This window comes from Bos grunniens, chromosome 6 (genome assembly GCF_055505025.1).
Source record: "Bos grunniens cultivar Pamir isolate PY7600 chromosome 6, Bosgru_T2T1.0, whole genome shotgun sequence".
NCBI classification, from domain to species: Eukaryota; Metazoa; Chordata; class Mammalia; order Artiodactyla; family Bovidae; genus Bos; species Bos grunniens.
In genome coordinates, this window is record NC_141170.1 from 51,481,645 (window position 1) to 51,494,519 (window position 12,875).

The following is a 12,875-nucleotide window of genomic DNA, read 5'->3' on the forward strand; positions in this document are numbered from 1 at the left end:
GAGGTGTGGTCCCTAGTTCCGATCGAGTCCCCGGTCACCCACAGGTGGCACACTCGGGGTTCTCCCGGGCCAGGGGTGTCTGCGTCCTCGCGGGGCGGTTGGTGGGGGGCAGGAAGGAGGAGGTTCCTGCGTCCAGGAAACACCAGGGACGTTCCCGCGACTTCCCCGAAACTCCCGCTGGGTCCCGGGAGTCGGAACGCGTAAGCGACCCACTCCCACCTTCAGTCTCAGAACCGCAGCAGAGCAGTGGGAACAGGTCGCCGCCGGCCTCCCGGAGCTGGAGGCGGAGCCCTCTCGGGCCGGGCGGTCGCCGGGCCGGCCGGGGCGGGGAGAGCGGAGGAGGGGGTGGGGCTCCAGGCACAGGACTCCGCGGCTCCGGCGGACTTCAGTGTCCCGGGCTCCGCGAAGCGGTGTACTCCAGCCAGGTAAGGGCGCTGCGGGCCGGCGGGGCGGCCTCGGGCCTGCGCCACTCGGGGCGGGGAAGGGTGGGTGGGGATGTGTGCGGCGAGAGGAGGGTTCCACCAGCCCAGAGGCTGACTCTCATGGAACCAGGAAGGATTTTCTCTACCCCGCGCGGCCGTGAGCCGGAGCTCGCCGCCCCAGGTGAGGACCCCCGTCCTCTGCGGGCTACGGAGGGACAGGTGCGCGTCCCGGCGTAGCCGCGCCTTCCGGCGGCCGCAGCTTCTCCGTCCCCTGGGCTCCGGCGCTGGCTTCTCCCGAGGAGCGCCCGCCCCTTCTCCTTTAGAGTCTTGGGACCGAGGCCGCCCTGCAGCAAATTCAGCGTTGGGTTCACTTCCAGCCTCGCCGCGGACTTCACTCCTCCTCTCTTCTTGGGCAGCAGCGAAGTCTTGATGCGAGAGTTGGCAGAATCGACAGACTTTCCACGGTTGCATGTGTCTGAGTGCCTCTCCCCACCAGCCTCACAATTTTAAATCTGGGAAACTGTGTTTGAATCTCGATAGCAGGGAGTCGGTGAATACATGTGTTGGGGAAACTAGGGCCTTGACTCGGGGGTGTGCGCTTTCCTTCGGATCCTAAGTTTCCTTTTGGTTTGATTTTGTTTTTTTTTTTCCTCCATGGAAGAACAAGTTGCTGTATATCAGATTCGGAAACAGTCTCATCTGTTGCCATTCTTTGGAAACTGAAGACTTGATTAGAAGGGTAGGTCTCAGTGTTAAGTTAGAGCAACAGGATGACTGGTGGCTAAGTGGGTTTGAAGCTTATCCAAAATAGTTAAGTGTTCTGAGCATATACCCTGTGTTTTTCCAGTGAATGCCCATTTTTTTCCTCTTAGGAAATTCTGAGAATTCACTTTTTTTTCTAGATAATTCTTCCCTAAAGAGCTAGAAAGAAGGAAACACTCCAACAAACCCGTAGGTTTCCCAAGTAAGTTTAGGATTTAACAGGTTGGTTTGTGATACTGGTAGCTTAGTTTTTGAGAATCACATGGAGTGTCATGATTTATATGGAGAATAGAAAATGTGTATAACAGCCTCCTTAAGTATTTGAATTTTTTTTTTTTGGTTTAGGTACATTTTCATAGTTTAGGGAAAAGCCATACTTTCCCAATACTCCAGTTAATCTGATCAGTATATTCTTTTGTCAGTTCTAGATGCTTACTGCATTTATGTTAATGATCTTGATTCTTCTCAGAGGGTGTGTACATTTTGGTTTGTAGAACTGTGTAGGGCAAGCGTTGCAAACACATGGGAATCAGTGTTGTTTGATTGGCAAACCTCTAGTTTGCCACACACAGGTTCTTGAACTAGAATTTTCACATCTTCCCAAACAGAAAAAAAAAAAAAAAAGAATATTAATATATGTTCTAGCACTGTCAACCTGTTCCTTGCTTATTGTGTATCAAAATAGTCATCATATTTTGTCAGCAGCTAGTCACTCAAGGGCAGAATCTATGTTTTATCAAATCATAGTGAATCTCAAGAAAAAGGCGATCTTTGCTTCCTAAGCTGACCCTGGACAGGATGGCTGGTGGCATTGTGGCTGTGTCTGGCCACTTTTTGCTTGGGGAAGAATTGCTGGTAGAGACCTTCCTTTGTGTGTATAGAGCGCTGGCAGCCTGAGCCTTGCGCTCCAGGCATATCTCTACCTACAGGTTCCTCCAGGTTGACCTGGTTGGTGCCTCCCTTCCCCACCCCAGCTCTTCCAGCTCCTTGGCTTCCACCCCACTCCACTGCTCCCTGGGATTCCACCCCTGGAGAGAATCATTTTCTTGTTCAGGGCAGGGATAGTCCACGTAGTTGACAGGGCTGTTGACTCTCAGCTTGGTGCATAGATGCTGTTGATGACGGGGCTGCCTGTTTCAGAGCCCTTACTGTGTTCTTTTATCCGGTCGACTCAGGCAAAGTGGAGCACCTGATCACTGTGAAGGTGAGCTGCCTTAGCTGGAGTAACTGGAGTCTGCTAGAAAGGAGTGCAATTGGTCCATGGTCCCTGGCAGTTCTAAAATTATCCTGTCCCAGGAGATTATGCCATGAGACTAGCTATGTTGAAAAGAACCCCAGAGGAGAGAGGCATAGCAGTTTTCACCTACAAGCATGCCTCCACCCAGGCTTGCCTTTGCATCTCTGCTCTGGCTCAGCCAGTCCTTCTTGAATTGGATTATAACTATTAACTTTCCCACTAAGTCTGACTGTTCAGAGCTCAGATGACCACAGCTGCATGGTCTAGATGTAGAAAATGATATTTTCTTTTGTTTAGGTGAAACAAGGCTGGAATTTCCCAAACAAATTGTTATTAGGGAAACAGAGCAAAAGCAAATAATAAAAGGGCACAGAAGCCTCTATGTTTTTTGTTTTGTTATATTCTTCTCTTTCTTTTTAGTTTTAGTTTTAAACTTTTAATCCAAGTTACATGTTTCCCTCTCCAGAAATAAACACTTGTGATTCCCTGAGCTGGTTCTTTTGGTATTTATTCCTTGTAGGCGATACTTGTAGTTGCACTTTTCAGTCTGAAGGTTTATCTGTTCACTTCCCGCTGTGGAAGATGATGACTTGGTTCTCTTTTTCCCTCTGACCCCCCCATCTAACCACAGCTTCCTTATTTTCCTATCCTTGCTATAGTTAAATAGTAATTAGATCAATATTCATAGCCAAGCCAAGTACAACTTCTTTTCTTCAGAGTCAGTAATTGCTTTGTTTGTTCACTGACTTAGCTTTTTATGTACTCATCATTAATTTTACCCAAAACTTTTGAATAGTTTTCAAATTCTTCCCTTGGATGCATCAGGTATTCAGTCAATTGCATTTTCCTCGAAGAAGGTGTCCCTGAGCCTCCTGGCTTGCTCTAGTCTGGACTGGCTGCCTTCTACATATGGGCACAGATGTCACCCTGAGGACCTCCGTTTGTCATCATCCTGGGAATCCTCATCATTCCTCTCCTGTATCAGTTCTCCTGTTACCCGTGGCACATGCCTTTCTCATCTTTGCAGACTCCTTTGTTTTGGTGTAGTCCATCCTCAATAAGTTTCCTGGTGAAGGCTGCATAGGATGTGTATTTTTTTCTGTTAAGTTTATTGATTTGTGTTTTGTCTATTCATTTAATAGCAAGTGCTGAAAATATGTTTACCACTGTAAATTGATAGTTTATCTGGCTGCAGATTTATAGGATGGAAGATTTGAAGGCATTGTCTCATCATCCCCTCCTGGATTGTGGTGTTGCTGTTGAGAAATTCAGAGTCCTTAATTGTTAAGGAATCTTAACAATTAACAATTGTAAAATTGTTCTGATTTCTTAATTTTGTCTGTAACCTTTCTACACACCTGCTGTTTGTAGAAGTAAGTTTATAGAATTCCTTTCTGGAAGTTGATAGAATTTTCTCTTGGCCTCCATAGCCTGAAATTTTCATGTGTGCTATGATATGGGTCTGTTTTCATCCACTGTTCTGGGTTCTTCCAGTCCAGAAATCTGTGTCTTTCAATTTGGGAACTTTTCTTGAGTTATCTTATTGGTCATTACTTTTTCTCTATGATGTCACTTTCAGAAAATTATTGTTGAGATACTAGATATTTTGGGCTGGATACTAGATATTTTCTTACCTTTTCTTCACTCTTATCTGTCTTTTTATTTCTTGTTTCTATTTTGGGTGAGATTTTCTCAATATTATCATGAACTCCTTCCACTGAGTTTTTCATGAGTGTAATCAGTCATATTTTAAATATTTAAAATTAAAACCTTTTTGTTCCCTGAATATATATACATATGTATTTGTGTGTGGCTTTTGTATTTCTTTCTTTCTTGATTTTGTTTCATGGTTTCAGTGTCTTATCTTTCTGAGGAGTTTTGTTTTTTAAAGCTTTTTCCTTCCTCCACAGACTGTTTCCCCAGGTTGCTATTGTCTGTCTGTTTAGGTCTTTACCTTTTGTGTTAGAGACTTTCCTTGCATTTCTGATATCCTACATTGTCTACTCATATCTAAATGGGGAATTAAAAAGCTAAAGATATAGTGGGTTTGTTGACTGGGAAATTCAGTATGGGGTGATTTGGGGAGACTCTGATGTTAGTGCCTCCTGGGCTGGTGAGGGTGCTCAGAAAGAGCTCTTGCAGTCTTTTTCCTGCCTGATGGGAAGAGCTTGGCTGTCAGGGATCTGGGAGCTAGGTGGAGAAGAGGCTGATTGTCTCAGCATCTGCATGTTCATGTAACCCCTCCATGGTATTAAAACACCTGAGCTGTGGCTGACATACTCCAATACAGAGACCTTCTGTTTTCTGCCCTCTTTGCGGGTAGTTACATATTCCTGTAACTCCTCTGGGGGAAGAGGCAGGGGAGAAACTCCAGGTGTTTTTTTGCTGGGGTGGAGAAGGGGCAATCATTTAACTGCTCAGACTGGCTGAGACCTGGGAGACCTAATTGCTTCCTTAGGAGGCTTTCAATTTTCATTTTCAATCACCCCTCCCCCTACAGAGGATGCCATCGTCTTGACTTATTTAGATTGCAAGGAGATCAAACCAGCCAATCCTAAAGGAAATCAACTCTGAATATTCACTGGAAGGACTGATGCTGAAGCTCCAATACTTTGGCCACCTGATCCGAAGAGTCAACTTATTGGAAAAGACCCTGATGCTGGGAAAGATTGAGGGCAGGAGGAGAAGGGGACGACAGAGGATGGGATGGTTAGATGGGATCACCGACTCAGTGGACATGAGTTTGAGCAAACTCTGGGAGATAATAAAGGACAGGGAAGCTTGCCATGCTGCAGTCCATGGGGTTGCAAAGAGTCGGACACCGAGAGACTGAACAACAACAATTTAGCATTTTGAGATTCCATGGTATAAATCAGGGTGGATCTTGGCTTCCCTTCACCCCACCAAAGTATTTTTACTGTTGTCTCTTTTCACATTCTCTCCATCCTTGTGGGTTTGTCCCTCAATTTTCATTTTATTGGACTCTCAGGCGGGAGAGAAAGCAGAAGGTTTGTTTACTCTGCTCTTAGTGCCTGAAGTGTAGCTTTCTTAATCATCCCTGCAAAGGGACTAGTGTGGTTTAGCCACAGCAGTGTGCTGGCATTTTTCCTACCTTTACCCAGACTAAGCATTTTCTTTTATTTTTAATTTATCTTTTTTACTTTTTGGGTGCACCATATGGCATGTGGGATCCTAGTTCCCTGGCCAGGGATCATACCTGGGCCCCCTGCACTGAAAGCACGGAGTCCTAACCACTGGACCACCAGGGAAGTCCCAGTAAACATTTTCTAACCAGCCTGCGTGTGTTTTCTCACCCAGCCCAGTTTAGGCCCCTCATTCCTTCTTATACCACACTAAGGATCTGCTACCAGTTGATTCCAGGAGTCATAGGAAGCAAAACCCCTCTCCAGCCCTAGCTTGAGTAGAGTATAGCTTACTGTTCATAGAGTCCTGGTTCCTGCTTCTCAAATTGGCTTTGTCTAGGAGGACTCATTATGTCCCCTTGTCCTGTTAGTGTTACACTTTTCAGTGAAACTCAGCCTCTATAAGTCTAATGTTTTAAGCTGAAAGATGGGCCTGGTGTCATTGGTGATCATGTGATCTCCAGTGGAAATTATCATATGTCCTTCTGGAGGCATTTATCACATAGTTGCCTGACCAGCAGCAACATCCTCTCTTCCCGTTTCAGAGCTCACGCCTTTTCTTGAAATGGGCACCAAGTTCCTGTTTCTGGCTTGGATGAGCAGGGATGACGGACTTACCCTGCTCCTCACAGATGATCACAACTTTCCCAACCCTGTTTAACCAGCTGAGACATTCTTCAGGCTCCCTTAATGCAGTGTGATCTTACAGCTTTCTATCTCAGTAGCTTGACAATACCAACATGATTTTCTGGTTACGCATAGAGGAGTGACGCAAGAGTTAGCTTCCACTGAAGTAGGAAGAGTGTTGATCACACACCACCTTATCTGTGTAGAAAAGGCAAAGCTCTATGCTCTCATGATGGTGGCTATGCATTGGGAATCCAGAAAAACCAGTGCTGCCAGTTGCTACAGTGGAGCAGATACAGCAGTCATTCTGAAGGATGACAGCAAAGGATAGGATGGTTAGGAAACACTCAGTTGGAACTCACTAGGTACCATTGTGAACAAAAGCTTGGCCAAGGGGAATACCTTCAGTTTTCATTCTTCCCTCTGTATTTCCACAGAGGTCCTTTCCTTTTTCTAAACAGAACCTTTGAAGACATTGCAACATCTTTTTCGAAGCAGCATACCTTTTCTTTAATGTGCTGAGTAATTCATATAAGTTCTTCTTTTTGTCTTCTTAGCTGAAATGCGAACTCTCCCAGGTTAAGAGTGCATGTCTAATGAATACTAGATCATTGTATCACATGAATTTTCCAGATAATTGTCAACACTTGATAGTTATATATATATATACACACACACATATATATATTGTTATAATTATCCAAGTTGTATCCAATAGTCTATATTCACTAAATTCTTTTTTAATCTATTATATTTTTATTTTTTCAAACTTTTTATTTTGTATCAGAGTATAGCTGATTAACAAACAGTAGTGTATATTCACTAAATTCTTGATAGTACTTTCACTTCTCTTTGGCTGAATAGACTGAAGCCGTACAGTATTCAATTTAAGTATTCCCAAGTATATTATTTAGAAATAATCCTGATTGAAAACATTGAGAGGACAACATTAATTTTACTTATTATTAGTTGTTTTTCACCCATATATTTCTTAGCATAGTGTCGTGATTGTCTTGATTTTTATAGCTAAGGGGAGTAGCTTTGGAAGAGGAAGGGAAGTGTGTGCAAATTAGGTTTCAAATCCTCTAGGTTTTACATTTCTAAAAGAGGAAGATTTCTCTGGATTTCAGCAATATTTCATATATTTTTCCTTTGGTAACTATAGGCTATTTATTTTTTTAGGTTGAGAGCTTTGGAAATGCTTAGCTACAGAGTATCAAAATGAAAAACTTTACATCGTCATATACTACATGAAAGGCTTATAAAGTAGAACTCTGTCAAGTATCTTACTTCCTTTACCTTACGGTTTTGCAAAATTCTAGCCTGATTTAATAGGGAAAACTTGTAATGTCTCTTCTCTTTATTCTGAATAGAGTTCTAATAGTGTTCTTCTGTTAGCTATTTCTTTGGAAACTGTCATGTCCTCAAGTATCCCCCAATATTAAGTTTCAGCCACAACTTGTGAGATTTCCACATGACATTTCTGCTTTATTGACTATGCCAAAGCCTTTGACTGTGTGGATCACAATAAACTGTGGAAAATTCTGAAAGAGATGGGAATACCAGACCACCTGACCTGCCTCTTGAGAAATTTGTATACAGGTCAGGAAGCAACAGTTAGAACTGGACATGGAACAACAGACTGGTTCCAAATAGGAAAAGGAGTATGTCAAGGCTGTATATTGTCACCCTGCTTATTTAACTTCTATGCAGAGTACATCATGAGAAACGCTGGGCTGGAAGAAACACAAGCTGGAATCAAGATTGCCGGGAAAAACATCAGATATGCAGATGACACCACCCTTATGGCAGAAAGTGAAGAAGAACTAAAAAGCCTCTTGATGAAAGTGAAAGTGGAGAGTGAAAAAGTTGGCGTAAAGCTCAACATTCAGAAAACCAAGATCATGGCATCTGGTCCCATCCCTTCATAGGAAATAGATGGGGAAACAGTGGAAACAGTGTCAGACTTTATTTTTGGGGGCTCCAAAATCACTGTAGATGGTGATTGCAGCCATGAAATTAAAAGACACTTCCTCCTTGGAAGGAAAGTTATGACCAACCTAGATAGCATATTGAAAAGCAGAGACATTACTTTGCCAACAAAGGTCCATCTAGTCAAGGCTATGGTTTTTCTTGTAGTCATGTATGGATGTGAGAGTTGGACCGTGAAGAAAGCTGAGTGCCAAAGAATTGATGCTTTTGAACTGTGGTGCTGGAGGAGACTCTTGGGAGTCCCTTGGACTGCAAGGAGATCCAACCAGTCCATTCTAAAGGAGATCAGTCCTGGGTGTTCTTTGGAAGGACTGATGCTAAAGCTGAAACTCCAATACTTTGGCCACCTCATGCGAAGAGTTGACTCATTGGAAAAGACTCTGATGCTGGGAGGGATTGGGGGCAGGAGGAGAAGGGGATGACAGGGGATGAGATGGCTGGATGGCATCACCGATTTGATGGACATAAGTTTGGATGAACTCTGGGATTGGTGATGGACAGGGAGGCCTGGTTTGCTGCGATTCATGGGGTCGCAAAGAGTTGGACACGACTGAGAGACTGAACTGAACTGAACCCCAAAGTTAAATTGTGTTTTTTTTTTCCTACATAGTAGTGATTTCAGTGTTTATTATTCTGCAAATAATTTAAGCACGCAGTAGAGTTAGTTTTGGAGAAGGCAATGGCACCCCACTCCAGCACTCCTGCCTGGAAAATCCCGTGGATGGAGGAGCCTGGTGGGCCGCAGTCCATGGGGTCACTAAGAGTCAGACACGACTGGGTGACTTCACTTTCACTTTTCACTTTCATACATTGGAGAAGGAAATGGCAACCCACTCCAGTGTTCTTGCCTGGAGAATCCCAGGGACTGGGGAGCCTCGTGGGCTGCTGTCTCTGGGGTCGCACAGGGTCGGACACGACTGAAGCGGCTTAGCAGCAGCAGCAGCAGAGTTAGTTTTTACCATTGGGATTGTTTTTGTTTCATAGAAGGCAGTTGGCTTTCTATTTTATTTTCCTGCCTTGAGTAATAAAAATGCTTGATCCTTTAAGCATGCAGAGAAAAAGAAAACAATTTAACTGAGTTTTGAATGCTGTTAGATATGTAAGTTTTAGGTATGAATGCTTTTTACTTTTTTAAAATGATATTCAGCTTATTTGTCACAAATTTAAGCCAGTTACAGAAGCAGTGCATTAAAGAATTCTTGTTCATAGATTCTGGAATCATAGCTGAAGGTTTTTGAGGCTCAGCTGGTGACACATCCCGCTTTCCTCCCCCAGACCAAGGATGGAACTCTGCCTGCCACTAGCATTCCTCAGCTCTCAGTGTGCTTTCTGGACTCTCCCTGCCATCATTAAAAAGAAGTCATTTTATAGAACTTTATATATTCATTGTTAAAAAATTGTGAACAATACTGAAGCTTGCAAAAAAGAGATTTAAAATAACCCCCAAACTGTTCCAGAGAGAATCTTGGTAAACTCCCCTCTCCATCATCTTTATCATCATTTGACTTTCTACAAATCTTTAACAACTTTCTAGAAAATAACTAACCAAAGGAGCATTGTGTGCAACCATTTATGTAACTCTAAATTCGATAATCTTTACATGTATAACACATATATAGATACATAAACACACACACATATGTGTGTGTGTATATATGTATATATACACACACACACATACTTTATGAGATTATACTTAGACATGCTATTCTTTGGGTAACAGTTTTCAAAATAGGCATCTTCTTATAGGAATAATTATCATTTTTAATAGCCTTTTGACAGTCTGTCTTGTTAATATGCAATGATATTTTCGAACCACTCCCCAATTGTTGGACATATTTTTTGTTTGTCTTTAAGTAAATAGTGTTGCTTTATCTTTTTCCCGTTTGGGAATTGTTTTCTCAGGAAATATTTTTCAAAATACCACTCTGGGATTAAAGGATTTCTAGTTTCCATTAATCATTGTCAGCAGGTACATAATAATAGTTTGTAAAAGCTCACTGGCTATATAAAATTTCCATTACCTCTTTTTTGACCTTTTGGATCCACGGTATCTCTTTTGGGTGAAGACATAAGGTTTATCCGGAGTTCTTGAGGCCACACCATGTACCCAGTTGTAGGTCAGATAGTAAAGCTGGAGTAGCCTGACAGGTTTATTTGCGGAGACTGTGTTCTTGTTGATAAATGTCTACAGCCTCTTTATTTTGTTGGATGTCTGATAGGAAAAGTTTCCAGGGATCAGTAACAAAATGTGGAGGAGTTGTAATGAGATCTGTGAAACTAAATTTGTCTTTAGTATCTGTTCTAGGGTTCACGGAAGTGGGGAAGGCATTATATGTTCAGTAGGGAATTCCGACTTTCCCACCCATTTCCCCATTACTGGACTGCATGAGGAAGTAGGAGGGGCAGGGCAACCAGTAACAGGAGAGAATTTTGTAGTAATGCAGTTTCTTGATAAAGAACTGGAGCAGAGTGAATTCCTATTCAGATCCCTACCCCAACTCCCCGCAATCTCTCAGTCTGCTGTGTAAAGCCTAGGCTAGATTTCTAAGATAGCCATTATGTGGTATTGTGTTCCCAAGCCTCAGGTTTTCCATCTATTAAACAAAGCATAATGACACCTAATTAACAGTCCACTTCAGAAAGATTCATGGCCTAATGCTTGTAAAAGACTTTGAGCTTTTCCCAGAGTGTTTTATATACATTCATGAGTAATGAGATGGCCTGCTCTATTTAGCAAAGGACATCTAAATTATGGGTTTCCCAGGTGGCACTAGTGATAAAGAACCTACCTGCTAAGGCAGAAGATGTAAGAGACGTGGGTTCAATCCCTGGGTTGGAAAGATTCCCCTGCGGGAGGGGATGGCAACCTACTCCAGTATTTGTGCCTATAGAATCCCATGGACAGAGGAGCCTGGCAGGCTACAGTCCATAGGTCGCAAAGGGTCAGAGATGACCGAAGCAACCTAACACATGTATATTATGCCCATTTTACAGATGATAAAAGTGAGCCTCATAGAGGATAATGCCTTGTTGAGAATCAGACGATAAACTTAATGTGGTGTCTGTGGAATTTTTCTTGGTCTTTGTGGAAGAACTGACTCATTTGAAAAGACACTGATGCTGGGAAAGACTGAAGGTGGGAGGAGAAGGGGACGACAGAGGATGAGATGGTTCGATGGCATCACGACTCAATGGACATGAATCTGAGTAAACTCCAGGAGTTGGTGATTGACAGGGGGACCTGGCGTGCTGCAGTTCATGGGGTCGCAAGGAGTCAGACACGACTGAGCGAGAACTGAACTGAACTTGTGGGACGAGTGGAATCTAAAACAAATTCTGCAGAAGTTTATGTGTTGGGAAAGTGGATTTTACAGTTTTTAAGCAGATATAACCTTTTGCTGGGATAGGCTACTCCTTTGTGAGGAGGAATCGTGTTTGACAAATTCTCTAGAGTTCTTGAGGAACATTGCATAGTTATGGAAGCTAGGGATAAACTGTGAAAAGACTCCACACAAAGGCCATTAAATAAATTTAGTCAGAGGGAGGCTGGGAGAAATATTTTTAAAAGTCAGGAATAGGGAGGGGACTGGAAGACAGAACAGAGGTTAAGCATAGATGGACATGTCTGAGATTACAAATGTGAGAAAGTTAGTTTATTTATTACTATTTCTAAAGTAAAACATGTAGAAGAGGGAGAACACAGTGTAAACTCCCAAGTTTACAGTCAACCTGAACCTTTTGGGACATAAGAAGCCAAATTGCTGGTCTCAAGTTCATGCAAAATGTCAGGGAAGTAGTAAAGAAAGCATTTAGGTAAAATGAATCCGTCTGTACATACAAATGGATGTTCTCGTTTACTCGAGAATGAGATTCAGGTATTACTGTCAATTCTTAACTGAAGACATTGATTCACTGTAGGATTTGGAACAAAAAAGCTAGCTACATCTTAGCTGTTGTTACACATAATTCAGAAATGCTACCTTACCAGTTTTCGTGATCCTTAAGCATGTAAGATTGTTTCATCAATGTACCTTAAAAACATAATGGACTTAGAAAAAAGCAATATATTAATCAGCAGCATAGAGGATTGAGTAAATAATTCTGTGCAGTTCTTTTGTCTAGAAAGGTAAATGCTGAGGAGACACGTGGACATGGTGTACCTTCTTAAGCCATGGCAACCCAAGCTCTGTTGTACAGGAAGAGCTTTCATTTGCACCTTCTTTATTTCCAAATAATGCTCCAGTGGCCCCCTTGTAGTTAACTGAGCATGTAAGATGTGCCAGACTCCATGCTCAGTTCTTTACATTGGATTATCTCATTTAACCCTCCCAACAATCCCTATAAAGTACACAAGATAATTTTGGGCATTTTTATAGATGAAGAGCCTGAAGGAGACTCGGGAAATTTGGTTACGTGGTAGAGCCAGAGTTCAGAACAATACAGTCTGACTCCAGTGTACTCTGCAAGCTCTCCTGAGCTACACATACTGAGCTACCTGCTTGCCCGCTCCCTCTGTTATTTTCCTTCCTGGTCAACAGAGTTGGACAACCTGGAAGAAAACATAGAGATCTGCTTCAAACAAAACTAAAAGCAACCAGTTCCCCTGGGTATCATTCCAAGCCCCTTCGCACTATAGGTCCTAAGATGTCTTCACAGCAGCACTGATGAGTAAAAATATTTTGTGAGGGA

At 42.7% G+C, this 12,875-nt stretch overlaps 1 protein-coding gene across 5 annotated transcripts in view; it reads left to right on the forward strand.

Annotated features, from left to right (window-relative positions):
• The first annotated feature begins 297 nt into the window (after positions 1–297).
• The window catches only part of TEC (tec protein tyrosine kinase), a 169,939-nt gene continuing 157,361 nt past the window's right edge, over positions 298–12,875 (forward strand). For 2 of the 5 annotated variants that reach the window (XM_086405869.1, XM_086405871.1), the window contains exon 1: positions 298–425. The gene's annotated coding sequence lies outside the window, so the exon portion shown is untranslated. Of the gene's footprint in view, positions 426–503; positions 604–1,083; positions 1,162–12,875 lie in introns of those variants that run through there. The other 3 variants (XM_086405866.1, XM_086405864.1, XM_086405870.1) reach the window with 3 other exon arrangements.